Source organism: Chelonia mydas, chromosome 9 (assembly GCF_015237465.2).
Source record: "Chelonia mydas isolate rCheMyd1 chromosome 9, rCheMyd1.pri.v2, whole genome shotgun sequence".
NCBI lineage: Eukaryota > Metazoa > Chordata > Testudines > Cheloniidae > Chelonia > Chelonia mydas.
The window spans coordinates 44,469,609-44,497,357 of record NC_057855.1 but is presented as its reverse complement, the minus strand read 5'-3'; the positions used below and the strand labels follow the sequence as shown (position 1 = coordinate 44,497,357).

Sequence of the window (27,749 nt, the reverse complement as noted above, 5' to 3'; positions counted from 1 at the left end):
ATGTCCCAGCTTCTTACCTTTTGTGGGGTGTCATATACCCCCCTGGAGCTCATGGCGAGAGAAGTCTCTGCACTTCCAAGAGCAGGGACTGCAGTTGTGGATTGTAATTAGGCAGGCAGTATGTGTATGGGACATAAGAGTTCTTAGCTCTCCTCCCTCCCCTCAGAATCTATAGTTTAGACATTGTTATCTTCTCTACGTCAGTAAAGACACACGGGACCATTCGGACAAGAAACAGAGTTATTGTGGTACATGCAACTTTAATGTACACTTCCTATCTCCTGAGCTCTGACCTGTGCAGCCTTAATGTTCTCTTCATAGGGTCTGACACAAAGGCCTTTGAAGTCACTAGAAAGACCTCCATTGACTTCAATTCACTTTGCATCAGGCACATTGTTTTTCATATGAAAATACAGAAGGCGGGAGTTGGAACTGAAAAAAAAAAACCCCACAAAGTTCTACAGTTCTAACAATGGGGACTTTAAGTAGTCACCCACACGGGCCAGGGATTAAGTGACACTAGACCACTGCAGCGAACTAAATTGCACTGGCTGAGCAGGATGGACTAAGCAACCTCCTAGACTTTTAATCTAATTTCTCTGATCATAGAAGCCATTTTCATTTTGTTAGTAGTTGCACATTTGCCCTGAGGCCAGCCAGTCAGTTGCTATTATCACAAAAGATAATTCTTTATGTGGTCCAACGTGTTGGTTCAAGCACTCTTAAAGGCACTGTGAATTTACCATCTGCAATCTCAGCAGTGAAGTTTTCCATCTGTATAGTGGGCTACAGAGTCTGGAGATTATAATTAGAAACAGGCCGGGATGGAGAGAATTATTTCTACTCTGCACCTTCCTCCCAGCTCTCAGCAGTGTGAACCTAATCATCCTTTGACGCTAGTAGTGCCTCCTCAGCCCAGCTGTTCCCCCATGTAATGGCGAAGGGTACATCTACATTGTGGCTGGGTGTGAGATGTAGCCACATTAACTGTACTCTAGCTAGCTTGCTAAGATTAGGAGAGCAGGTGCTGTGCTGTGCCGTGCGCTTCAGTGCGGGTTGCACAAGCCGGCTTGAACCCCTGCCCAGGTACACTTCTATGTTTAACGAGCTAACTAGAGTACAACAAGCGTGGGTATATTTGCATGAGCTGCCATTCACATCCCTGGGCTGCAAGTCAGAAGTCCAAAGCAGTTTCTAAATTGGTCTCGTCATGAGAATCATGACACTAGCCCCGAGCGAGTTTAAAAAAAAAAATCCAATATATAAGGCTTAATTCATCTTGTGAATTTAGATACTTAGGCATCTATACAGGAAGAAAACCTCCCACATTTCACATGCAATGCATCCGCAATGTCTTATTAGACAGAAAAATGCCTAATTAAAGAGATGATTGTAGAAATATTGATCTAGAATGAAAACCCTGCTTGCAGAGATATGCATTTCCTCAAGAAAAGCTGAACACTTGGGTGTAATAAAATTAATACTCCTTATCCTTACACCAGCCATGTTGACGTTTCTGACCCTGCAGCTTTCAAATTCACTAGGAACTGATTGAACACAGAAGGGTCCATGGTTTCCTCTTCCTTCCTGCTGAAGGCTAGAGCTCTCCCACATTTATCTACTTTCATTGAATCTTTGATATATTTGTGTCTTATGGGGAGACAAAATGATTCCTGACCCATAGTAAAGCTAAAAAGGAATGGCAAATGCAATTGGTCCCAGAGCAGAAGTTATGCAGCTTGCAAAGAGAACCTTGCAACCAGCAACAGCATATCCTCTGTATGGTGGAAAATAATCAGAAGAAAAACTGCATTGCACAAGCTATTCCCTTACCTCTAAACTGAGATGCCTTTTTGAAAGGGAAACTTTACTGGGCAAAAAGAAAAGGAGTACTTCTGGCACCTTAGAGATAAATTTGTTAGTCTCTAAGGTGCCACAAGTACTCCTTTTCTTTTTGCGAATACAGACTAACACGGCTGCTACTCTGAAACCTGTCTTTACTGGGCAAGACTACTGGAGAAGCTAAAAAGCAGCACGGATCCAGATGCAGGGCTGGTGCCATTTTACTGTAGCCCATTATGTGGACAGAGATGGTTTTTGAAAAGATGCAAGAGAAAGTTAAAGCTTACAGTCACCTCCTTATCTTTGCACTGAGAAGTTCTTCTCCATTTCCTAAGGCTTGTTATGCTGTAGTGTAGTATGTGCTTTTTGTATTGTCCTTATTGAAGAGGACAGTTTGCAAAAGGAGTGAAGTTGTCCACCAAACATTCCACTCCTTCAGGGAGCCAAATAATTAATCTCTCGTAAATTGCAGTGGTTGAAATCAAAGCTAGCTGTCCTGAGACTAGTCTAATGTTTTGAAAAGCATAAGTAACTTGGGACCTAAATATTGGCATTCTAGTCCAAAAAAAGAGAGAGATTACTATTGTTTTAGAAAACATTGCAGATATTTGTTAGTTTAAAAATTCCATGTGGTATACAGCTACTGCATTTGGAACAATAAATAATTACTTTTAACCTTAAACACAACTGATATAGATTAGTGCCAGTAACATAACAGCAAACAGAATTCTTAGCAAGTTTGAGTTATCATACTTGAAGATGTGGAGCCCATGTCAACACTGACAATTGTCTCCATATTGGCATCAAGAAGGAGATGGATGTAGGTCCCCACATGAGTGTGGAAGGGAAGAATAGAAAAGCCTAGAGACAGTCATGCGCTAAAGAGGATTCAAACATTTGTCTCCTGAATCAAGAGTTAAAGGTTTTGTTCTGGATGTTGGAACTCCTAAGCTACCAGTTGAAATCCTAGTTTACTCAGAACTAAGTTTGCAGTGATGAGAAGTTATTAAAGCAGTTATATGAGACTGTACAGGTTGTGTGATTGGTCTTGATCACTGTTCCCCCCCAGCTGCTAAACCGCAAAGCCATGAAGGAGAACTCCATCTCACTCTCCAGAATCAGTTAGTTTGCCTTTGATCACAGATCAGACAGGAATCAAGTACTGAACAAGTCTGAGCACACAATGCATTTTTAATCTGTATTCCATGCCAAAGAGAATAGGATGATTAACGTAAAGCAACAAATCCTGTTCTTTGAGGTTCATTTCCATTTATATTTGAGATGTGTTTAACTTTTGAGAAAAGTAGGTCCTTTAAGACTAGCAGATGCCCACTAATACAATGACAATTCGATACTGAATTCTGCTTCGAACTGCCTGAGAACAGTCAAACGAGGTCTTGGGCAGCACTATGTTTGTACATGGCACATTTCTTAAAGAGGAATGTCATTCAGCATTACACCAGGCCTTCCCAGCCTCACTGCCTGTATTTTACTACTCAGCTCATGCTGGGAAAAGGTTATGCCATGTGGATTCCCTACGTGTTATGTTTCAGAGTAGCAGCCGTGTTAGGCTGTATCCGCAAAAAGAAAAGGAGTACTTGTGGCACCTTAGAGACTAACAAAATTTATTTGACCAGTGCGAAAGCTTATGCTGAAATAAATTTGTTAGTCTCTAAGGTGCCACAAGTACTCCTTTCCTATGTGTTATATTTCCCTGCAGGCAGATGTACTACTGCAACTGAAGTAAATGCGCATGGTGCAAAGCAAATAAACTAGCCAGCTGAGAATTTCCTTTGCCTCGAGGAAAACTCTGCTGGCATAAAGCTGGCAGAGGCAGCATAGCCACCTCCTATGCCAGCCTTCCATTCCACCTCTAAGTTACAGTGTTGGTGCAAGGCCAGGGCACAGACTAGGACCATGGGGAGCACAGCAAAGAAGAGCTCTTCTATTCCAGGCCTCCAATGGCACTGGGTCACTGAGGGACCTTAAGCCAGCAGCATGAAGTTACAGCAGCATCTCATCAGCCATAGGTTAAGTCAGAGCTGGGCAGCAAGGAACCAGGAATCACAACCACCCCACCGCATCCTGGATCTGCACTCTGCTCAGGCGCAGCTGAGAATCCAGCCCGCTAGCCATTATGAACCCTGCTTTATGCCTCTTTCTATCCCCGCATTCCCTGACCCACAAGGCATTGCTTCAAAGTTCTTCTGAGAAGCAGCCTAGAATGCCCGCAAGAGTCAATACCTGCAGCAGAGGGAGGAGCACACAGCATACTCTGCTGCAGCAACACCAGACAAACTGCCCCCGAGGCCGCATCACTTCACTAACTCAAAGCACATGAGCAGTAACCGATGCAATCCAATGTTGTGCATTAGCCGCCTGACGTGTTTGATCAGGAGAGTAAAAATAAATACAGCTATAATCAATGTTGTTAAAAATGAGACATTAACTTGATTTTAGGTCAAAGCCCTTGTATCAACCATAGGATTCAGGCTATTTACTGAGCCCTGAGTCAATATATGACCAGATGGCCCCCAAGGAGTTTACAATCTGAAAGCTTGATTCTATTAAAACCAATGGTAAGAGCCCCATTGGTGTCAATGGCAACACAAATCTAATACTTGCTCACAATCAGGCACAGTTCAAATATGTAATGCAGATAGGATGATGGGCCAAACTTTCAAAGTGCATGATATTTATATCCGTTTTTCTAATCTTGGAGGCTTACCAGGCAGTGCAGAAGCAGAGTATTCTAAGAAGGGATTTGACTGGAAAAGGAAATTATTTGGTTGCCAATGAGAAGGAAAGAGTTCCAGACATGGCATGTCCACACACAAGTCTGGGGATATGGCCACAGACTCTTGGCTCACACTGTGATAAGCTTCTGCAGCACCTCTTAAGAAATTCTGCTAAAAGCAGTCAAGGTTGCAAGGTAATCCAGTGTTCAAGACGGAGCCAATTCTTCAGTTACTAACTACTTCAGTCACTAACTACTTCACAACAGAGAAATAAACAAGGCACTTATATTCTAGGACTGAATAAGCCCTTGCTTGATCCATGAGGCCTGTTTTGCTATTCTACAGATCTTTGAACCAGTCAAAACCAAAACGCATGACACATGGGCCAGGTTAAAAATAGTAATGGAGGATGTGGGGCTCAACGTGCAGCAGAAAGAATCTGATTATATATACACGTTTCATACACTGGATATAGCATTTCTGTCATATAGTGTTACACACTTGAAATTTTACACATGGACTAAGCCCACGAGCTGCCTGCCACACACCCAAAGCCACAGACTCTTTAGCGTAAGGGAATAGAGCTGCTTACCGTAGATTGCGTCAACCTTTTAAAAAAGATAAAAGTGTAATTTATTTGCCTTCTTGCTCCCCCACCTTCCTGTTTTAGCTGCACTCTTTCCTGGAGCAAATTGTGGCTTGCTTTTTCCTACACTGTCTTCAATGTCCATCTTCTCTCTCTCCCTTCTTATATCTCCTTTTCCATCCACATTACATTGTCTACATTCTTCCTTGTATATTATGTTTCTCACTTCTCCAGTCACCTTTGGCTCCTCTTACTCATGTGGGGTATGTCTCATTAGAGTTTGGAGCCACAGTTCAACAAGCAACACACCTTATGGGTAGGCTCCAGTCACCTTTCCTTCACTACCTCTTAGAGACCAAGATCTGGTCTACACCAGTGGTTTTCAAACTTTTATTCTGGAGACCCAGTTGAAGAAAATTGTTGACGCCCGTGACCCAACAGGAGCTGGGGATGAGGTGTTTCGGGTGTGGGAGGGGCTCAGGGCTGGAGTTGAGGGTTAGGGTGTTAGGGTGAGGGTTGCAGGGTGGGGCTGGGAATGACATTGGGAATGTCGTTGCAGGGTGGGGCTGGGAATGATTCAGGGTTTAGGAGGGGGCTCTGGGGTGCAGCAGGGGGCTCTGGGCTGGGGGTGCAGGCTCTGGGGATGAGGGGTTTGGGGTGTAGTAAGGGGCTCTGGGTTTGGGAGGGCTCAGTGCTGGGGCAGGGGATTGGGGCACAGGCTCACCTCGGGCGGCTTGCGGTCAGCGGCACAGCGGGGGTCCTAAGGCAGGCTTCCTGCCTGTCCTGGCACTACAGAGCGTGCTGCACACTGGCAGTGGCCAGCAGCAGGTCTGGCTCCTAGGTGAAGGCGTGCAAGCGGTTCTGAGTGGGTCTTGCCCTCAGGCACCGCCCCAGCTCCCAATGGCCAGGAACCAATGCCTAGGAGCCGGACCTGCTGCTGGCCGCTTCCGGGTCAAATGTGGTGTCAGAACAGGTAGGGGCTAGTCTGCCTTAGCCGGGCAGCACCGCTGATGGGACTTTTAATGGCCTGATCAGTGGTGCTGACCAGAGCTGCCACGACCCAGTGCCTTACATTCCACGACCCAGTACTGGGTCACAGCCCACAGTTTGAAAACCACTGGTCTACATACTACACTACAGGCAGCTGGCATTGACCTGACTATGGAAGGGTCTACACTTAAATTTCACTCCCACCAATGTAATTGCCCCCTTATGCTGACTTAATCACTTCACCTCCATGAGTGGCATAGAGTCAAGGTCAATGTAGTTAGGTTGACGAAATGTCAGTGTTGACACTGAGTTGCTTACGTCAACTATTACTGGCTTTCAGGAGCCATCCCACAATGCTTCACACTGACAGTACAATTGATACAAGCGCTCGGGGTGAGGACACACACCACCAACACAAAGTTTTACAAAAACAAACAAACAAACAATGACTTAATAGTGCGAGAACTAAGCTGGATAAATGCAGTTACAGCTGCGGAACGGATACTTCTTTAGAGACCATCCGTTGGGATCTCTGCTTCAAGCACCAAAAACTCATGCTATTTACGTCTTTGATGTTCCAAGTTACTGTCATATATTTACCATGCGTTTCAAGGATTAACTATGTGTCTATTGACTGCAGCTGGAATCTATTAATTTAACAGCTAAGAATTCAAACTCAGCCATTGATTAGTGCCAGAAGACTTACACCACTCTGGCTACATGAGGGACTCATTTAATATTGAAGATATACTTCAAGGTAGACTTTCTGCCCTCTGTCTGTGTGTTCATTTAAGTGACTGATTAATAGTGTAATTACCTGTATACAATTGTAAAAGGGGGATGTGACAGAGCACATAGAATATGAATAACAGATTTGCATGTGTGTATAAAGGGAGGAGTCAGTAACTGAAACCATGCAAGTAATGACATATCCAGACCTTTTGTTCCACCAGGAATTTTACTCTTCCTCTATCTCCTCATTGCGACATTTCCATGGAAGGTTAATCTTTGCAAAATTGACCCCTTCAGTTATCACACATATTAAATCAAACATCCAGAGCTCTGTTGAGCCCTTATGATGCTTGCCTCCATCCAAAGAAGGCCCAACCTCAATGCTAACCTTTTCCCCAACTCTTAGTGGTACTAACTCATGTAGTCTTTGCACTCTGTGAGAGCACTGGTTTAAAGGTGATGTCCCCTGCGCACTGCAGCTGTGGCTCACTCCATGCCCCCTCTTCCATACGGAGGTCACAATGGAGTCCTATGAATTAACTTGGAGAAGCACCGATTGAGTGCTTATAGATTCCAGAGTTTTATTGTGAGCTGCAAGCTAATGAAAACACCGCTGTGCATTTTTGGATAGAATTTGCACAGCCGGAACCACTTGAGAGCAGATCTGTTCACTGCTGCTTATATTTCAGAACAACAGGTTCATCTTGGTGCCAAAACTATCACAGTATGTTAAAGCTTTTCCATAAAGCTGAATATTAGGCCTTTCCTATATTCAAATACAGTATGCAGTTTAGCAGATGCAGTCTTGTTTTCCAGTAGCAGTGCTAGAGCAAGTGTCTTCATAGAATCAACTATCACAATACATGAAGTTTGCTTTTATTGTTTCCGTCTAATAACTGCCATTTGCATTTTGCTCAGATTATAAATTATTTGACAGCTACCTCCTGACGTACTGCTATTATTTAATGAATTAGCAATAACAATATTTTAAGAGCAACCAGTTTTTAATATGGATAGCAGACAGTAGCAGGGAAATTATTTGAAAACAATATTACAAAACTTTACTTATGGAAAGCTAGAGGGCTTAGATAACTGCTAATGGAAAACACACCTTCAAATTTTCATCATTAGCTCAGACCTGCTCTGGTTGGTAGAGGCTGAAGTAGTTGTAAACAGGCACTTGCACTGGCTAAGTACCAATGTCAAAAAGATAGATGACTAGGACGCTGGAAATTGATGCCCTTGAACAACTAGAGGAATTTGTATAATGTGACTTTTGTGAGTCTACTTTCAAGCTTTAGGAGGCAAAGTTAAGTTTGGGTAGGCAGAGAAGCAACATGTACGATATGAAACCCTATTATCCTCAAATACTCTTCGCACTAAGGGTCACATTATAAGTTCATGATAGATTCACAGGCCTGAGGTACCCAGGATAGTGATAGTTCAGCTATTTTACAATGGGTCAAATCCTTTCCTTCCTCCAAGTTTGAGTGAACAGGCTGTGATGGGCTGAATCCCAACCACAGAAATGCCCTTTGAAGGGCAGAATCCCACCGTGAGGGCTACAATCTTCCTAAAAGAGAAGGTGAACAAGTAGATTTGCAATCCACTGGCTACAACCCTAATCAAACTCCAATAACTTTCCATACCATCTTGGATGGAGCCCAGCTCTATGGCACAAAGAGCCAAAACCATTGGTATTGGCCTCCTGCATCCTGCCCCTTTCAAAGTAGGCAGCACTTCCCTTGTTTTACCCACTGTATAGTGAGACCTTAGTATCCACAGAGCGGGAGACCAGCTTTATATGCATTGAAATATTTCATATACTGTAATAATCTGACCACCAAGCAAATCCAGATATGAAAGCCTCTAACCTTCATTCACCTTAAGTATCGCATATCCTATAATACAAAAGTAATGCTCGTGTGAAAAAGTAAGCTGAAAACTACAAGCTGTTTGGTAGGTTTCTCTCAGAATATGACCTAGGTTCCAATTGTGATATTAGGAAGTGCATCTGTTAGGTTAGCTATATAATGGGGCTACCTTCAGTTCTTGTGTACAGACAAGTTCTAATTCTATATTCTAGAGGTAGAAGGCAGCTGCAATACTGCATAGGATGGGCTTAAAAGAAGTTACCAGCTAATTTTCTTGTGTGCTGTAAGAAGTGGAAGCGGTTGGATCTTGAGCAATCCATATGCTAGACATGCCAACCATTGCAACACACCGATGATTGCTGCTGGTGTTCTTTACAAGATGAACATTCAAAGAGGTTCAGATACCAAATTATGCCAGGATTTCATGTATCACATATATAGTATAATATGAAACAAAGAAGCAGCTAAATGAAATTTATTCAAGATGGCAACACTGAATATCCTGTACATAGAGTATTCAACAAAGACTTTCTGAGCAATCCCAAGCAACTGAAGGCTTCCATGGTGACTTATGCTACAAAATAAATATTGTGTAGCATCTTTCTGCTTACTCAAGATCCTCTTTTTCTGGAGATGCAACGTGATGAAGCATTTACTGCATACAGGACATTGGAAGCATAATCCAAAACAATGTTCAAGGGCAGAAAGTGACTATTGATATATTTAGGTCCACTTTAATTCACAAAAGCAAGGAAATTCAGAATAAGGTTAAAGAACTGGAAAGACACATAAAAAACACATTCCCTTTTTTTCTTACAAGAGACTTCATTTTTTGGCTTCCAGGAAAGTGCTGAATAATTTCATTGTAATCCCATGACATTCTCATAGCTAGTTTTAATGACGTGACATGGAAAATCTGAGATATGTAGACACTGAGACAAGAAACAATATTGTTAAAATTATGTCTCTAATCAGAGAAACTGGATATGGATAATCCAAGTTATGGAAGAAGCCAAGGAAGCAGAAAATTACCTTTGAACATTTAGTGCCAAGACTATATTTTAAAAACAATCATCGCTGAGCCCAGAGTCTAATGCTATGAAGAGTAGGTTGGTCAGGGTTCCCAGTAGAAAGGCCCAAAGAGCAGCAGTCTGCTGGGAAATGTAGGCCATTTGGCAATTCTGAGTTTTAGAGATGGGTTAAGTTTGGGAAGATTTGTTTTATTTTTTTTAACCAGACCTCCCTATGACTTGTATGTCTTAGATTTCTTTGAGAGCCTTGAGTAATAAATTACAATGTTTGTATATATAAGAATTAAATCTTCAAGTGTGTGTATACAATGTTATGCACATTTTGTTATACATGCACACTGATGTATTTGTACACAAGATGAATGTGCTAGTCAAAGTTAACACATGCCTATATGTAACCATAAAGCCACTTCCATTGTGGTTACTGCTCCTTTCCACTCCACTTAACCAGTCTTACAAAAGCAGTCTGGATAAAATGCCTTATCAGAGAACTGTACAGCATAAGAAGGAAGGTGGCAAAAGAGGGTAAAGCCTTGCCAAAGGCTGGGACAGAAATGATATCTGGAAGCATTTCTGGAAGAAGACACTGAAAAAGAATCAGAGGGTCCTGAGCTTTGTTTTTTGGCATTGATAACGGTACTGAGAGCTAGCCACAGTTAGCAATAAAGCTTTATGTGCTGTGCCATGATTTCTCCTGTGTCACTAAGGGTTTGGTTTTGGGTGTAATGGGGTGCTGGGTGCTCCCCTTGGTCATTGCCAGCTAGTGCTTTCCTATAAAAAGGCTATATTCTAAAACAGGTTTCAAGGAAATACATAGTGCTCATGAGAGATGCCAAATTAAAAGATCCTATTGTCTCCAGCTGTCAGTTACGCACAGGACTCTTAACAGCATGGGCAATTCCAGTATAAGTTTCTCTACCTTGCCTCGCTAATGAGGCTCAGCTCCCTTGGAGATGCCCCTTCTAGGATATACAGGGTAATTCAGTCTCCATTCCCACAGAGCCCTTGCCAAGTTTATCACTGGGCCATAATCAGAACACCCATCAGCCACAGGAACTTTTGCTCCAACATTCGTACCGTATTGGGGACCACTGTGCAGTAATCTTTGCTCTTTGAATCAATTCTTCAATCCCAAAATTAGAGGAAAAAGATTGCTTCAACCATAACAGAAACAACTCAGAAGACTCCACAGATAACCAAATCCTCCTGGCAAAAACTTTGTTTATGTAAATTGTCCTAATGTGTGATACAGCATGGCCAGAGGGCAGCAGGAGAGTGGTTTTTGTTTGTTTTTTTGGAAGCAGAAAGGAGCCTTATTCCCTATAGAGGGAAGAAAGTTTGCTATAGATTAATTAAAGCACCTGAAGACAATCAGCTGATCCTCCCTGCTTCAATCACACAAGGGAAGGAGTTGAAGCAGAGTGGATTGGTGTTAGAGCAGATTGGAAGGAAGCAGAGGAGAGTTTGGAGAAGTGCTGTGGTGGGCTAAGAAGACCAAGACCCTAGGTAAAGGGACACCAGGTTGGTGCAGAGGGAGGGCAGGAAGCCCCACAAGGTGAAGGGCAGGAGAGGGAAGAAGCCCAGGGGAAGGAACCGCTAGTTCAAGCAGTTTAACACTATCCCTAGGGCCCCTGGGCTAGGACCTGGAGTAGAGGGCGGGCCTGGGTCCCTCCCTCTCCACTCCCCTCCTCTAGGACACTAGTGGGGCAGTTAATACCCCAGTTCAGGGGTGTGAAATATTGCCCTGAATCCTCCCCAAGAAGAGAAGGCATGAGACCCATCAAAGTAGTGCTGGCAATTTGCCACATATGTTAGAGTATAACTCCAGTGTCAAAGTAAGTGACTGGAGCATAAAATGGTTCTTGATTAATGACAGTTCATTCACTCTTCATAGGGATGGGGAGCTTGGTTAGTCTTATTATTTACTAGGGAACAAAGTAAAAGAAGCGGCCAAATTTTCAAACACGAATGTCTACAGATAAGTGCATCTGTGTGGGTGTAGGAGCCTAACTAAAAGGGGCATGATGGCTCAGCATTCATTTAGATACCTTAATATGAATTTAAGAGGGTGCCCTCACTTGCAAATTCAGACCAGTACTCACAACCTTTTTAACATTTTAACTGTAACTTGTATCTCTTACCAAACGAGTTCTCCTGGTTGATTTTTTTCTTTTGCAATGCCAGAAATATCAAATATTCAGTTTTTGCTGGATGACCTTGCAATTATCTTTGGAGAACCTGAACAGTGGACTCCCACAAGGCTATGCCCTTAACTGCAGATAATTTAAGTCAGAATCTTTCCCTTCGGGGGGAGGAAGTGAGCTGAAGTACAATTTAGCCTTCTGAGAAATTACTATTTAGGTCCTCCAAAAATCTTGCTAAAGTTCTCCCGGAGGGAGAGGACCCATCATCTCCCATGTTAAAAGCAAGCAGAAAACATTTTATTTTGAAGAAACCATTCAAGACTCTTCAAAAAGCAGCAAGTTAAACGTTCAGCTGGCAGTCCTGTGCAACTGGTTTTGCATGAACACTAGTTTATCTTGGTACCTCTTTTCAGGGAACATGCAGGATAACTTAATAACCAGTGTTGCCCTTCTAACTTTTCTGAAGCAAGTATCTAGAATATGTTGCCTATTGCTGTAATTATGACAACATACAGAAGGGGATATCCTTATGTATCTGCAGACTGAAATTGCAGGAGTTCAGTAGAATATTTAATATTTAAATTGCCAGAGATAATTGCAAGCTGTTTAAATTTCACTAGCATGAAAAGGATGTATACTAATCACCTTTAATTGCTATGTGCTGAAAGAGGACAGTTAGCATTGTTAATAGGTTTGTTTCATTTTTAATTGTGTTCTAGATTGGGCTTCCTCTCAAATTAAACCTCCCCCTCAGAACCACGTGTGAGCAGGGAGATACTGCCCACTGAATAGTTCCTGGATAAACAATGCAATTTGACTCAGAAGATGACTCAGTTTCAACTAGAGAGGGAGCATTTCTAAATAAGGCTAAGTGATTTGTGAAGTCAAGGAAGTATAGGTTTGGGGAGAAAGACTTTGGTCCTTATAGAAAGTGGATCTTCACTAGCCAGATGCTAACAGAACCTCAACTGTACTGTTTAGTTCATTGTAAGTTTGTTTATAGAGTTGATTTTTAATAAGAAAAAAAGGATTGTGTGGTTATTGAAAGAGGAAGACTTTTAAATTCATTATTAAAGAAGCTTGCTTAAACCTTGTTCTCTACTGCCCAGAATGTTGCAGAGAACTGAAGAGTCGGGGCTTTACATGACTAAGAGCTGGTCAGGGAAGTGCATGTTCAGAAGGACAGCAGAGCTGAGAGAGCAATTTAGAGTGAAGCAAGTAAGCACAGTCCCCCAAGGAACTCAGCAGCAATGAAGACAGTTCTTAATTTGTAATGAAAGAGGTGCCAGGGCTCAAGCAATTTTTACATTCATAACTAGTGCAGCAAGCTCAGAGGTGCCAGGGCTATGAACTGCGAAGCCTAGAGATTTCAGGGCTCAGCCCTGGCACAAATTAAGTACTGAGTGAAGGAGAACAGATACAAGTGTGAGGAAGGATGGTGAAGGAGTCAGAATTAGAGGAAAAGGTAGAGCTAACAACAGAAGACCACATTATCAATAGGTGGCTCAAAGAGGAAGGTTGGTCCAGTGGTTAGGGTACCAGCCTCAACCTCAAAAGACCCAGGTTCAATCCTATACTCTGAGACTTCTTAAATCACTTAACCTCCATACTGCAGCTTCTCAGCTGTAAACTGGGGATAACAGCACTTCCCTACCTCACAGGGGTGTTGTGAGGGTAAATACATCAAACGTTGTGAGGTGTTCAGATATTGTGGCAATGGTGGAAAAGTCTACACAGTGAACTGCAGCAAGTCTCAGAGCCTCGGTAGACAGACTTGAGCGGTGGTGCTAAATATAGCTGTGTAGATGTTGTGGCTTGAAGTCTGATGCCTAGAGAGCAGAGTGGACTTCAGAGAGCAACAAACATCCACACAGCTCTTTTGTGCAAGCCCCACAAGACTAAATCTGTTGACCCTGAGTCTGAGACACGCTGCCACTCACTGTGTATATGTACCCAGTAGTATCTATGGGAGATAGAGGGAAAGGAGGCCTCTGAGAGCATTACTAGCACTATCCCATTACTGATGTATACCAAGTCTGTTTAATGTGATAAACCTAGCTAATTAATATAATAGGCCAGCAAAACTACCAAACAGGAGTGTATTTATGACGAGGATTTTCTGCAACTGCAGGGTTTGTACAGTTGCTTTACCCATGAACAATTCCATTTAATCTAGCATTTGAACTGAAATGAAAGCAGGACTAATTGGTGGAAATTGGTACCACAATTCCCTACAAACAACTCACGGTTGTGCAGCATTATACACAGCCACCCAATTACATTAGCCACTGAACCCTAAATGTTTTTTTATAGGGCCTGCTCCTGGGAGGGGCTGAGCACTTCTAGCTTGCATTGTCTTTAAATGAGTCATCAAATTACATTTTGGTATATTGTGTTTGAAAAGTAGTGAATGGTCACATAAAGACTATCAAACTTCAAAGATTATGATGCTCCCTATGAACAAAGGGTAGAAATAGGATTGCATATTTAGTTTTAGTATTGGTTGACTCTGAAAGAATGTTTACTATATAAATTTACCCTTGCATTAAATTTCCTAAAAGCACCAAATGATTGTAAGGTAGTTGATTGTACACCTCCTAAGACCAGTTCTGAGCTATCTTGAAAAAGCAACAGACTTTCTTGCAAAGCCTATAACCGTCATGAGGAGAAAACTTCTCTTTTTAAACTCTGCAAGAACACAGATTAAGACCCCAGTTTTCTAGTGAGCTCCATATGGGAGACCCCTGCACATGTGCATACACACAGAGTCCATCTTACCTCACCATGAACAAAAATAAATTACCAACTTAAAACATAAGGAGATTCCTCCACCTGAAATTGACTCAGCACTTGGGTGTGGAGCTTTGGCTTCTTAGAAGTAATCTCCTCTTCTGTCCCTCCAGCAGTCCTTGCAGCACTTCCTCTGAGCACCTGTACAAGCTGGAGTTAACCCTCTGGGTACCAAAGACACACCAGTGCTACCACACTTTATCACGCTTGTGGATAAAAACGGATTTCTTGAACTCTATGTGGATATGAGTTATAGGGCTGATATTCAAAAGAGCTCAGAATCCAATAGCTCCCACTGAGAACAACAAACATTACCAAACTCCTTGGAAAGGCCAGCCCTAATTGTGGGTGCAGTGCTTCCCAAAGCCTGAGTCACCTATAATAATTTATAGCCAGATCCTGCAACTGAATCTGCCCATTCAGATCCTTGTCAGACTAAGGCCTTTCTGTCATAACTAGCATCATACCCTACACAGTTATAAGTAGTTACTATTTGGCAATTTCTGTTAACTGTCATTTCTTTTACAATAACCTACCATCATTTCAGTTACTCTAACCCACAGAAACATTAGACTCAAAGCAGTCTTTTAAGTAATGTGCCAACAAAAAGTTATGATACCCAGGCCCACTAATGGCGGGGGTGGGGGGGTAAAGAGGGCAATTGCCCAGGGACCCAGGCAATTTAAAAGGACCTGAGGGCCCCCTGGCTGCCACTGCCAGCAGCGCAGCAGGACTAAGGCAGGCGTCCTGCCCGTCCTCGCTCCGTGCGCTGCCTCCACCCCAAGCGCTGACTCCACAGCTCCCATTGGCTGGGAACTGTGGCCAACGGGAGCCGCAGGGGCTGTGCCTGTGGGCAGCGGCATGTGGAGACCCTCTGGGCCCCCTGCCTAGGAGCCACTGCCAGAGGGGTGTGCCGGTTGCTTTTGGGAGCTGCCCGAGGTAAGCACCAACCCCTTGACCCCCTCCTGCACCCCAACCCCAGCCTAGAGCCCACACCCAAACTCCCTCCCAGAGTCTGACCCCCTCACCCTCTCCCATACCTAAACTCCCTCCCAGAGCCTGACCACTCACCCTCTCCTGTACTCCAATCCCCTACCCCAGCCTAGTGAAAGTGAGTGAGGGTGGGGGAAAGCGATTGATGGAGGGAGGGGGGATGGAGGGAGCAGGAGGCGGGGCCTCGGAGAAGGGGCAGGAGAGGGACAATGATCTTTGGGTTTGCATGATGAGACAGTTGGCAACCCTACCAAGCGGGCATGTGGAACCCCGGCTGTGCTAGAAGAGTGCGCCCAGCAGTGCAGCTGGCAGCTCCATGGGCACCAGCCAGTGCAGGTGCAGCACCGCCCAAACGTCAGGCAGACCGCGTCCACGGCTCATGTGTGTGTGGGGGCCCATTGACTGTTCTGCCCTGGGGTCCAGAATTGCTGTCAGCAGGCCTGCTGATACTAGGAATTATTTTTGCCTAGAGTTTTTAGGTCAAAGTCAGACAGTTTTCATACATGTAACAGCAGACATTTTTAAAGAAGAACCTAGACTTGACTTTAAACAGATCATAGTACCCAACTGACTAGTGACTGGTTTTATTTTCATACAGCTAAAATTCACTATGAGAATGTACCCTTTAAAAAACTGAGTTGCAGTTTAGCAGAGTCTGTTTTTTCCTTCTTTATTCAAAATTTCTCCTTACTCGAAATGGCCAAAATTTGAGGGGTTAAAGCTACCTAATAGGATTGCAGGTGCTCATATCTCCAGTAAAAATGGCCTTTCTACTACTTGAGGAGTAGATACTTCTTGCAAAGATGGCTGCCCTGTTTCCTTTTGTTTTCAAGAGGACTAAATCAAATGGCTGCCTGCTAGAAAAATGGATGCTGTTTCACAAAAGCCATCCTACTTCTTAACCCTCATACCTACCAATGTGTGAAAATAATGTAAATGTTGCATATTGTGCCATAACTAACAGTGGCTCTTCAGTTTAAAAGCTGTTTTTAAAAAGTTTCTTCACTGTGAATTAAGCTATTAAATATTGGAAAGTAGGAGTTCTACTATGTGCAAACATAAATACCCCTTATATGGGTAATCAGTAGGGTTTGTTCTCTAGCCAACCCTCCAGAAAGGGAGCGTTGACTAGTGGTTAGACTGCATAGCCACACGCATAGATTTGGTGGATTCCTTCTGACGCTTGAGGGGATGAAGCTGGGGTTCATCATGTCAAAGACACGAGTACTATTCCCAGCATTGCTAGAAATGATTTTATAAAACCTCTGTTAACTAGTAAAATTGGGTGGCTGATATTTGACTGCTTCCTAAAGTAGGAGTATAAGGTACTGCTCAGCTTGTGTAGTAAAGTTCATAGAAATATAAGAAGCAGGGAGAAGAAGAGATGAAATTTGAACTTGTGATCTCCTGCATTCCAGCCCAGTACAACTTCCACTAAGATAAAAGGTAGTTTTTGCTGGGGATATCACCCTCTTCCTCTTAGCCAAAACTGGAAGCAAGACTCAGCTGAAACACAGTACATTTAAGAGCTCTGCTTGCTCTGTGACAGTGAGGCCACCCCTAGCAAAGAAGAGAGCCACAGCCTATGCGTCATAGACTTGTAAGGAAACTGTCAACCCCATGCACCTCAGCTCTGTTGTGGAGCAGCAGCAGAGGTGCCTGCAAGAGAGACACTTACAAGCTCTAGTGCTGGGGGGTTCTCCAGCCTCTGAAGCTTTGCAGCTTTGGCAGAGGCTCCTCTGTAATTTCAGGAGCTGTGGCACTTGACAGGAGCCCCATGCATGTAGACACTGTGCTGCTGGAGTGACAAACTGGCCTCCCTGCACATACACACAGTTACCCACCCAACTCCTCTCCCCTTCCCAACTTCAACCATACCTTTCTCTCTCCATATCCCCCGGGCCATAGAGAGGACAACATCTCTGTTCCCCACTCCCATGCATGTTATCCCATAACCATCCTACACTAGCTGTGCTTAGGTAAAGGGGATTAAGGCTGGTTAAGTGTGATATCCCCAAGGAAAGCCCTGAAGAGCAAACAAGTGACAGGATGCCTCAAACACAACAAGCTCTCACAGGACAATGCAAAGCCTTCATTACAGCTTTGGCAACATCAGCACACATTCAGAGGTGACATGCACACAGGTTAAGTGTGCCATGTGCTATGCCTTTTTGAGGGAAATATGAGGTTGTAAATAAGGTTTTGTGTTCTACTCGGAGGGAGATTAATGTAGTGTGTAAAGTTTCCTTAGCAGCTGGAGACAGAGGGAAGATAAATGCAGTCTGTCAGTAGAAACATGCTCTTTAGGTACCATGGTAGGGCTAAGAAGTGCCCATAGCTTGCTATTCCCTTGTTATCTTGGGCTTGTGCTGAGGGGATGTCACACTGAGGCCTTGTCTTCACTGCTAAAAAAGGTACATTTTTTACCTCAGGGTAACTAATGCGTATGAACTATCCCAAGATAAAAACACAGTGAGACATGGCACTTTTACCATAGGTAAAAAACACACCTTTTTAAGCAGGGAAGATAAGGCCTTACACCCATGTAAATGAAGTGGGGGGGGAGGGAGCCCACAGAATTAATATACATAATGTATGCTTTAGTTATGGACCCCAGTAAGCTCCACCCACACTAATGTCATATCTATTTCCATAGAAACAGCATCTGTTATTATTTCAGCAAAATTCCCATGGGCCTCAATTGGGGTTCTGACTGAATAAGGTCTGTAGACATGAGCTCATAGTAACTAAGAGCATATTTCAAAAGGAGAAGAAAGCAGAAGGGATTTATGAAAATGACAAAAACGAACAAAAAAAGATTAGACTGACTCTAAATGGTACAAGCAAACTATGTGATGTTGCTAGGTTTATTTCCACTTGTTTGGAAAGATTGGCATAATTCTCTCTTGGCTCTGCCTTCAGTGATTAATATAAACATTCTTAACTCATAACAGTAAAAATACACCAGACCAGGTTGTGAAGAGTGTGGGGAGAGATCGATATTGAGTCCATTAGCTAGAGAATACATAGCAGCTGATCTTTCATGGCATTTATCTTTACTCATGAGGAAAGGCAGGATAACTTAACTGTGGTTAAATCACTTAAAATTACCCCTCACTTCCTCAAATATTGTACTATCATGTCATGTATTTTTACATGCTGATCCCATAGCAGTCTCTTGTCATAGGTTCTTTACCATTTGGGCAGCAAAATGGCTTCGTGCTATGAAAGGAGGAATGCTGAATTCTCTGTGAACAGTTTCATTTTTTTCCCCCACCTTAAACTACAGAAAATGTGCCAAGTCTGTGTTGAATGGAATTCAGTGTAAATACATCTTTGAGGTATTATTGGATTTTAGAGTTTAGCTTTAATCCAGAAACACAAATGACTAATTGTGCAATCTTGTTGTAGTGGTGTTAGTCCCAGGATATTAAATAGAAAAGGTGTGTGAGGTAATATCTTTTATTGAATCAACTTCTGTTGGTGAAAGACAAGCTTCCAAGCTCTACAGAGCTCTTCTTTAGGTCTGGGACAAGGCTGGGAAAGGAAATCATCGTGTCACAGCTAAATACAAGGTGAAACAGATTGTAAAGCATAAGAAGTTAACACATGTTGCAAGAAACCATTCAAAATGAAGTGGGCAATTAACACCCCTGCAATCAGAAGACAAAGGAGAATTAGTGGGTTATATATTGTAATGAGTTTCAGAGTGGTAGCCATGTTAGTCTGTATCAGCAAAAACAGAGTCCTTGTGGCACCTTAGACTAAAATTTATTTGGGCATAAGCTTTCGTGGGCTAAAACCCACTTCATCAGATGGGTTCTAGCCCATGAAAGCTTATGCCCAAATAGATTTGTTAGTCTCAGCTGAGACCATGATTAGCAGAGTTATGAATTTAAGCTCCTAGGCTCATCTTTTCAAGGTCTTATAATTGTACAGTATCAAACTCTGATAAAGGATGAGGATGGATTTTGTGGGGGGAAATGTTTAATTATCAGAAGCATTCCCTGTGCCTAGTACAGTAGTAGATTGCTGAAAGAGCTTACATCTGGTTAGGGAGGAAATTTCAATCAGTAATTAGCATCAAATTAACTTTGGTCTCACCTTTAGCCAGGCAAGCATGCCACTCTCTTTATCAACTGCCCTCTGGTGGAAGACAGCAAATTAGAAAGAGGAATCACTATACCATGGCACACAATGGCCAACACGTTTCTAACTGATGATAAACTGGGTAAAGGAGTGTTTGTTATAGACAGTGCCACTTGCAACTAACATGGTGCTTAGTAAATTAGGAGGAAAGAACAATGAAATTCTTCAGTATGAAATAGAAATAACTCTTGATCTGGCTAATAGCACCCAGGGTCTCTACAGCTGGCTGTGTAACATTTACAGGGCAACAATAGAAAATGGTGTACATTGTCAGGTGTTTGACCTGTAACTTAACTAACTTTTGACAGTTGCTCCATTTTACATCCTTTCCAATAGTGTTTCAAAAGAGGTGTCACATGACCTGTCAAAATGCAGTTTGGGAACACACTGAAGCATTGGTCTTGTACACTTCCATGCAAAAGACCTAGATTGATTTCTAGGTCTGTTTTTTTGCTTGCCAGTTCAACAAAGCAGGGGCCTGGGGTACCTGATTCAACCTCTGGCTGAGGCAGCATCTCCTATTGCGCCACAGCAACTCCTGCAGTCAGGCAAAGGAGCGATCCCGATAGGCTCCAGAGGTAGTTGCTTCTAGCTCTGCTCAGCCAAAACTATGGGATCTTGAAGAGGAAAGATGGACTATTGTTTGAGGACACCAATTAAAAAAATTGACTCTAACATCGCAGCTATTTTCAACACAGTAACAAATAGCTTAGGGCAGTTGTTCTCAAACTGTGGATGAGAACCCCAAAGTGGGTCGTGACCCTGTTTTAAGGGGTTGCAAAGGCTGGAGTTAGATGTGCCTGGGCCCAGGGCCGGAGCCAAAACCCTTGGCCATCAGCTTTGGCCCACCTGCCTGGGGCAGCTGGGCTCAGGCAGGCTTAGGGTTCAGTCCCAGCTCCTGGAGTCGAATTTGTTGTCGTCAGAAGTGCAATGAAGTTTGAGAACCCCCGGCTTAGGGTAAATTAGCATTTCAGTCTAATTTCTGAAAATTAGATAAATGCCCTCCTTTTTCAGGAAGTGTATGTCCAAGACTTGCAAATATTAAAAGACAAATTTGCACTGATTTAATGAAATGCCTTAATGGGAAACAGAGAAGCTCTTTTTGTAATTAAATTGTAAAAGAGTAGGATTCTTCCTGTTGGCTTCTCCTTCATTTTGGTAACAATCTGGTGCTTTTCCACCTTTTGAACAGGTTAATTTGTAGCTTTTCTAATTAATTAGACCCATCCTGCCAGAGAATAAACAGCCGGAAAATAGGTTTCAGAGTGGTAGCCGTGTTAGTCTGTATCAGCAAAAAAAAAAGTGTATTTGTGGCACCTTAGAGACTAACAAATGTATTTGGGCATAAGCTTTCATGGGCTAAAACCCACTTCATCGGATGCATGCAGTGGAAAATATACACAGAGAACATGAAAAAGTGGGTATTGCCATACCAACTGTAACGAGATCAGTCAATTACGTGGGGCTATTATCAGCAGGAGAGAAACTTGTAGTGATCATCAGGATGGCCCATTTCAAACAGTTGACAAGAAAGTGTGAGTAACAGTAGGGGGGAAAATAGCATGGGGAAATAGTTTTTACTTTGTGTGATGACCCATCCACTGCCAGTCTTTATTCAAGCCTAATTGAATGGTGTCCAGTTTGCAAATTAATTCCAATTCTGCAGTTTCTCGTTGGAGTCTGTTTGTTTTTGAAGTTTTTTTGTTGGAGAATTGTGACTTTTTAGGTCTGAAATTTAGTGACCAGGGAGGTTGAAGTGTTCTCCGACTGGTTTTTGAAGGTTATAATTCCTGATCTCTGAATTGTGTCCATTTATTCTTTTGCGTAGAGATTGTCCGGTTTGGTCAATGTACATGACAGAGGGACAATGTTGGCACATAATCAAAAAGGCTGACAAAGGAGGTGCTGTCGTCATCATGAATAGGTTGGAATATGAATGAGAGGCTGCTAGGCAGCTCTCCAACACCACATTCTACAGGCCATTACCCTCTGATCCCACTGTGGGTTACCAAAAGAAACTACACCATTTGTTCAAGAAACTCCCTGAAAAAGCACAGGAACAAATCTGCACAGACACACCCCTAGAACCACAACCAGGGGTATTCTATCTGCTACCCAAGATCCATAAACCTGGAAATCCTGGTTGCCCCATCATCTCAGGCATTTGCACCGTGACAGCAGGATTGTCTGGTTATGTAGACTCCCTCCTCAGGCCCTATGCTACCAGCACTCCTAGCTATCTTCGAGACACCACTGACTTCCTGAGGAAACTACAATCTATCGGTGATCTTCCAGAAAACACCATTGTGGCCACTGTGGATGTAGAAGCCCTCCACACCAACATTCCACACAAAGATGGACTACAAGCAGTCAGGAACAGTATCCACAATAATGTCGCAGCAAACCTGGTGGCTGAACTTTGTGACTTTGTCCTCACCCATAACTATTTCACATTTGGGGACAATGTATACCTTCAAATCAGTGGCACTGCTATGGGTAACCGCATGGCCCCACAGTATGCCAATTTTTATGGCTGACTTAGAACAACACTTCCTTGGCTCTCATCCCCTAACGCCCCTACTCTACTTACATTACATTGATTACATCTTCATCATCTGGACCCATGGAAAAGAAGCCCTTGAGGAATTCCACCATGATTTCAACCATTTCCATCCCACCATCAACCTCAGCCTGGACCAGTCCACACAAGAGATCCACTTCCTGGACACTACAGTGCTAATAAGCAATGGCCACATAACCACCACCCTATACCAGAAACCTACTGACCGCTATACTTACCTACATGCCTCCAGCTTTCATCCGGACCACACCACATGATCCATTGTCTACAGCCAAGCTCTACGAGACAACTGCATTTGCTCCAACCCCTCAGACAAACACCTACAAGATCTCTATCAAGCATTCTTAAAACTATAATACCCACCTGCTGAAGTGAAGAAACAGATTGACAGAGCCAGAAGAATATCCAGAAGTCACCTACTCCAGGACAGGCCCAACAAAGAAAGTAACAGAACACCACTAGCCGTCACCTTCAGCCCCCAACTAAAACCTCTCCAGCGCATCATCAAGGATCTACAACCTATCCTGAAGGACGATCCCTCACTCTCACAGATCTTGGGAGACAGGCCAGTCCTCGCTTACGGACAGCCCTCCAACCTGAAGCAAATACTCACCAGCAACCACACACCACACAACAGAACCACTAACCCAGGAACCTATCCTTGCAACAAAGCCCGTTGCCAACTGTGCCCACATATCTATTCAGGGGACACCATCATAGGGCCTAATCACATCAGCCACACTATCAGAGGCTCGTTCACCTGCACATCTACCAATGTGATATATGCCATCATGTGCCAATGCCCCTCTGCCATGTACATTGGCCAAACCGGACAATCTCTACGCAAAAGAATAAATGGACACAAATCAGACATCAAGAATTATAACCTTGAAAAACCAGTCAGAGAACACTTCAACCTCCCTGGTCACTCAATTTCAGACCTAAAAGTCACAATTCTCCAACAAAAAAACTTCAAAACCAGACTCCAATGAGAGACTGCTGTATTGGAATTAATTTGCAAACTGGACACCATTCAATTAGGCTTGAATAAAGACTGGCAGTGGATGGGTCATTACACAAAGTAAAAACTTTTCCCCCTATTGTTACTCACACCTTCTTGTCAACTGTTTTGAAATGGGCCATCCTGATTATCACTACAAAAGCTTTTTCTCCTGCTGATAATAGCCCCACATAATTGACTGGTCTCGTTACAGTTGGTATGGCAATACCCATTTTTTCATGTTCTCTGTGTATATATCTATCTTCCTACTGTATTTTCCACTGCATGCATCCGATGAAGTGCTCACAAGAGCTCATGCCCAAATAAATGTTAGTCTAAGGTGCCACAAGTACTCCTCGTTTTTTTAAGCTGGAAAATAGTTCCTCTAAAAAATATGTGAATGTCACAAATGACCATGAATATATTTTTGTGATTGAAATTTTCACAGAAGAGAGCACCCTAACAGTTAAATGAGCAGCTCAGATCCACATTCTTGGACCAGCTTTCAAGATACTTGAAATCACAGGATACCATACTTCTGAAGGATTTTAACTACCTATTGTATCACAAAAAGAGCCAAAGATGCAGCAGCAAAGCAGTTCCTAAGCTATGTTCTGTAGAAGAAAACTTTATAATCCAAAAAGCAAAAACTGCAACTTGAAGAGACATTTGCTTGAAGAATCTATCCTGGACATACTTGCCAGCAGACAGGACATGATTGAGAATGTGAGGATTTATAGGTGTGACGGACAGAGGAGCTGACAGCAATCATATAGTTTGAAATAGAACTAGTGAATGCACACTTAATTTCACCAGTGTAAAGATCCGAGTCACAGAATTCAGAAGCACAAAGGTATTGGATTTCAGAAAAGCAAATCTTGAAGATTTATGAAATCTACATAAGATTCAATGGGAGGAAGTAGCCAAATAGTGTACAGGAAGGAAGGAGGCTGGGAAATGCTGAAAGACTACAGGTTTTTATGACAAGGAAGAATGCAAAGGACAAGAAATGGCAAGCGTGGTTTCAAGCGGGACTGCTCAGATATGATAAAAACAAAACAAAAAAAATCCTCTGTATTGCAAATGGAAAATGAGGAAGGCAGATGATCAAAAATACGTACTCAATTAAGGTTTTCAGGAAAAGTTAAGGGCAGCATGAAAGCACAATGAATTAATGTTAGCCAGAGGGCTGGGGAAAGAAATATAGCAGGGATAAAGAAAGGACCAAAGGGATCATCTGTAAATGGAGGCGGATGGAATTAACAACTCAAATGGCAGAGACACTGAAGTCCTTGTTTCAACAAGAAAAATAAAGGAAAGTAGCAACACTTATGAAGCGAGGATGATGAAACAGCTAGTTATAAAGATCCGGGAGGGGAATTTTAGAAAACTTGAATAGCTACAAGTCTGTTGGCCCAATATTATGCACCTTAAGGAGTTGGAATTAGCAAGAATTAACTTACTGTGCCACTCAGTCATTTCTGAAAAAAGTCATGGGGAAGTACCAGAAAACTAAAAAGCCAATGTTGTACTGATCTTTTAAAGAGGGAAATATGACAAGGCAATTAACAGCTGTACAAGTCTTCTATATTTGGTGAAATAGATACTGAGAAAACAATCCCTAAACAGCTACAGGATAATGGAACCATGAGCAATAAGTAGTAAGTGTTTACAAAGAACAGTCCTTGTTAGACGAACACTTTTTTACACAATTACAGAACTAGTGGATGAAGGAAAAGTGGTAATGTGATATCTGGATTTTAGTAAACAATTAGATATAGGGTCTCTTGAAATCTCACAGCTAATTAAAGTTAGCTGGTATACATAAATGCTGTCAAGGGGCTTGGAAACTGACTCAGGAACTGGAAACAAAGGTTTATGATAAATGCTAAAGTATGATTTGTAAGGAAGTATCTAGGGAACACTTCTGCACTTGTAGAAGGATAACCTAACGGGTCTTCTTCCATCCCTTTGAACTATGGTTCTAGGATAAGCCAGAGGGAAGTCCTAATTGCTGTCATCTCAGGCTGGAATCAGGGATTTTAAAATTTGCTTCCACACATCATAGTCTTAGAAAATATTTTTTAAATTCCCAAAACTTTAATGAAACTTAGAAGGAAAAAATGCTGCAATATCAGCCCCCAGTTTTATTCATTCTTCTCTTAAAGATAAGAGGCCACGTTATTTCCTCCTGCTCCATGTGCTTGCACTGGTCAGGCTTTGAAAATTAGCTGGAATTTGTCTTTAACTGGCTAGCTGAGAATTCCCCAGCATAGGGGAACTCTCAAATTGTATTTAACCAACTCCTACTGTGACAAAGCTCTGTCCTTGCCTCCGTGGATCCCACATTTCCTGACAGATTTCGCTAGCCTCAGAGGCTCACTATGACCCTCCATGTAACCCTTCTTTCTCTAGGGACAAGGGTCAGTCTACTGAGCCATTTTCATCATAAGCCAGCAAGGGAAGTGAGGAGAAGTTATCCTTCCTTGCACAGTCTCTGTCTCCCAGTCTCAGTGATTAATCAGAGGGCAAAGGTTGGGGGTGGGGGGGAGGGAGGAGAACTCAGGCCCACCCTCTACTCCAGGCTCCAGCCCAGGGACCCTAATAGTATCAGCTATGGTAGCTGACCTTTTAGAAACATGACAAGTACAATTCCCTGGGCTACTTCCTCAAGCTCCACTTCACCCTTACCTCAGGGCCTCCTTCTTTGTGCCTGATATGGGGTGTACTACTCAGCCTCCCCAATAACACAACTTCCTCCCACAACTCCTGACATGCACACCCACCTGACTGGCTGGGAGGCTTTTAACTAGTTTCAGCCAGCCCCTGATTGACTTCAGGTGTCCCAATCAACCTAGCCTTCTCCCTGCCTTCTGGAAAGTTCTTAATTGGCCCCAGGTGTCTTGACCTAGAGCAGCTGCCATTTCACTTAACCTGGTACCAGGGATTTGTTAAGCCTGGAGCTAATATATCTATTTCCCACTACTTTTCCATAGCTATCTGGCCTTGCCCCGTCACACTACACAAACTGTGGCCTCCTAGACATAGGGACAGAGAGGCGCATACTTGCACACTGGGAATTCAACTGGCATATGGGCCCTTGATGACCATAACCAGCTGTTGCTCTGACGTTGGAGCAGCTTGAGAATCAGGGAACTGAACTGGCACCCTGATTGTACCTCCTACTACACTGAGCAAATCTCAACACGTAAGAATAATGGTAGGGATTCATGAATCTCCACATAAAATTGTTTGCCTTTCTGACGCATCCATGGCTCTAGTATTAGAGCAGTCTAATTTTGTTAATTGATTACCTGATACTATGTTTTTGTAAGTACATATTCTTTTTTGCTGCCTTCCTCCTTTTTATTAATATTTTGGGTTTCCTTTCCTCTTCTGCGTTCTGGATTTTATAGGCGGATTGCAACAAATTTGATAGTTTTTACGATTCAAGATTTGTACAAAAATTTATTTTCTTTGTTACTGGCTTGCCCACTAGATTCCATATCAGCATTGGTAATTATATATTTAGGCAGCATAAAAAGTATGAACATATATTTTGTTGGATTTAGACTATTAAATGTATTGATTTCAAATGCAAGAGGAGCCATTTTATATAAAGCGTATTTAAGTAAACTGCTGAAACTGTATGTTTAATTCTGAAGCCTCTGTTAACACCTTTCCTGTCTGTGATGGGGTTTAACCCATCACCTGCAAGGCAAGGGAAAGAACCTCAATTAATCATGCACCGCACCATGGGGGGTGATTACCAAATTGCTTCCTGGCCAGGGGAGGCGGAACTAGGCTTTATAAGGAGCTGAGGGAACTCAGCTGAATGGAGAATACCCACGAGAGAGAAGGTAGGTGTTCCTGAGCCCTCTGGAAAGGGTTTAAGGCAAACTGTGATGTACTCAGGATACAACCTGGACTAAGGAACAGCTGTGTCACCTCAGCTCTCTAATCTGGGGTGTCTTTTACACTTCTTTGCTGTGAAAGCAATCACTCCTGGTCTGCTATCACGCAGCCTCCAACACATAAGTTACACCCTGTTATATTGTATGATGGCTGTAGCCAACCACTCTTGAATTACACTACAGAGCAACACCAGCAAACTCCTAGCCCCAGACTTTCCCTAGAAATGTGTGTCTTGTTCTGCACAGCTCTCTCCTGGATAATACAAGCTCATATAAAATCCATTTTATTAATAGAAAATTATATGCACAAATCCTGTTATCCCAAATGGAGTTTCCCAAACACTTCAATCCAAATACACTGATTTAGATAAAACAATAAAGCAAA

The 27,749-nt window shown here is 42.8% G+C and overlaps 1 protein-coding gene across 3 annotated transcripts in view; it reads right to left on the bottom strand.

The window, feature by feature from the left end:
• Positions 1–27,749, bottom strand: part of ARHGEF4 (Rho guanine nucleotide exchange factor 4) — a 328,802-nt gene that overhangs the window by 257,872 nt on the left and 43,181 nt on the right. Inside the window, exon 1 of one of the 3 annotated variants that reach the window (XM_043523017.1) lies at positions 14,770–14,868. The exons of 1 other annotated variant lie outside the window; for it this stretch is intronic. The gene's annotated coding sequence lies outside the window, so the exon portion shown is untranslated. Of the gene's footprint in view, positions 1–10,870; positions 11,139–14,769; positions 14,869–27,749 lie in introns of those variants that run through there. One more of the 3 variants, XM_043523019.1, reaches the window with a different exon arrangement.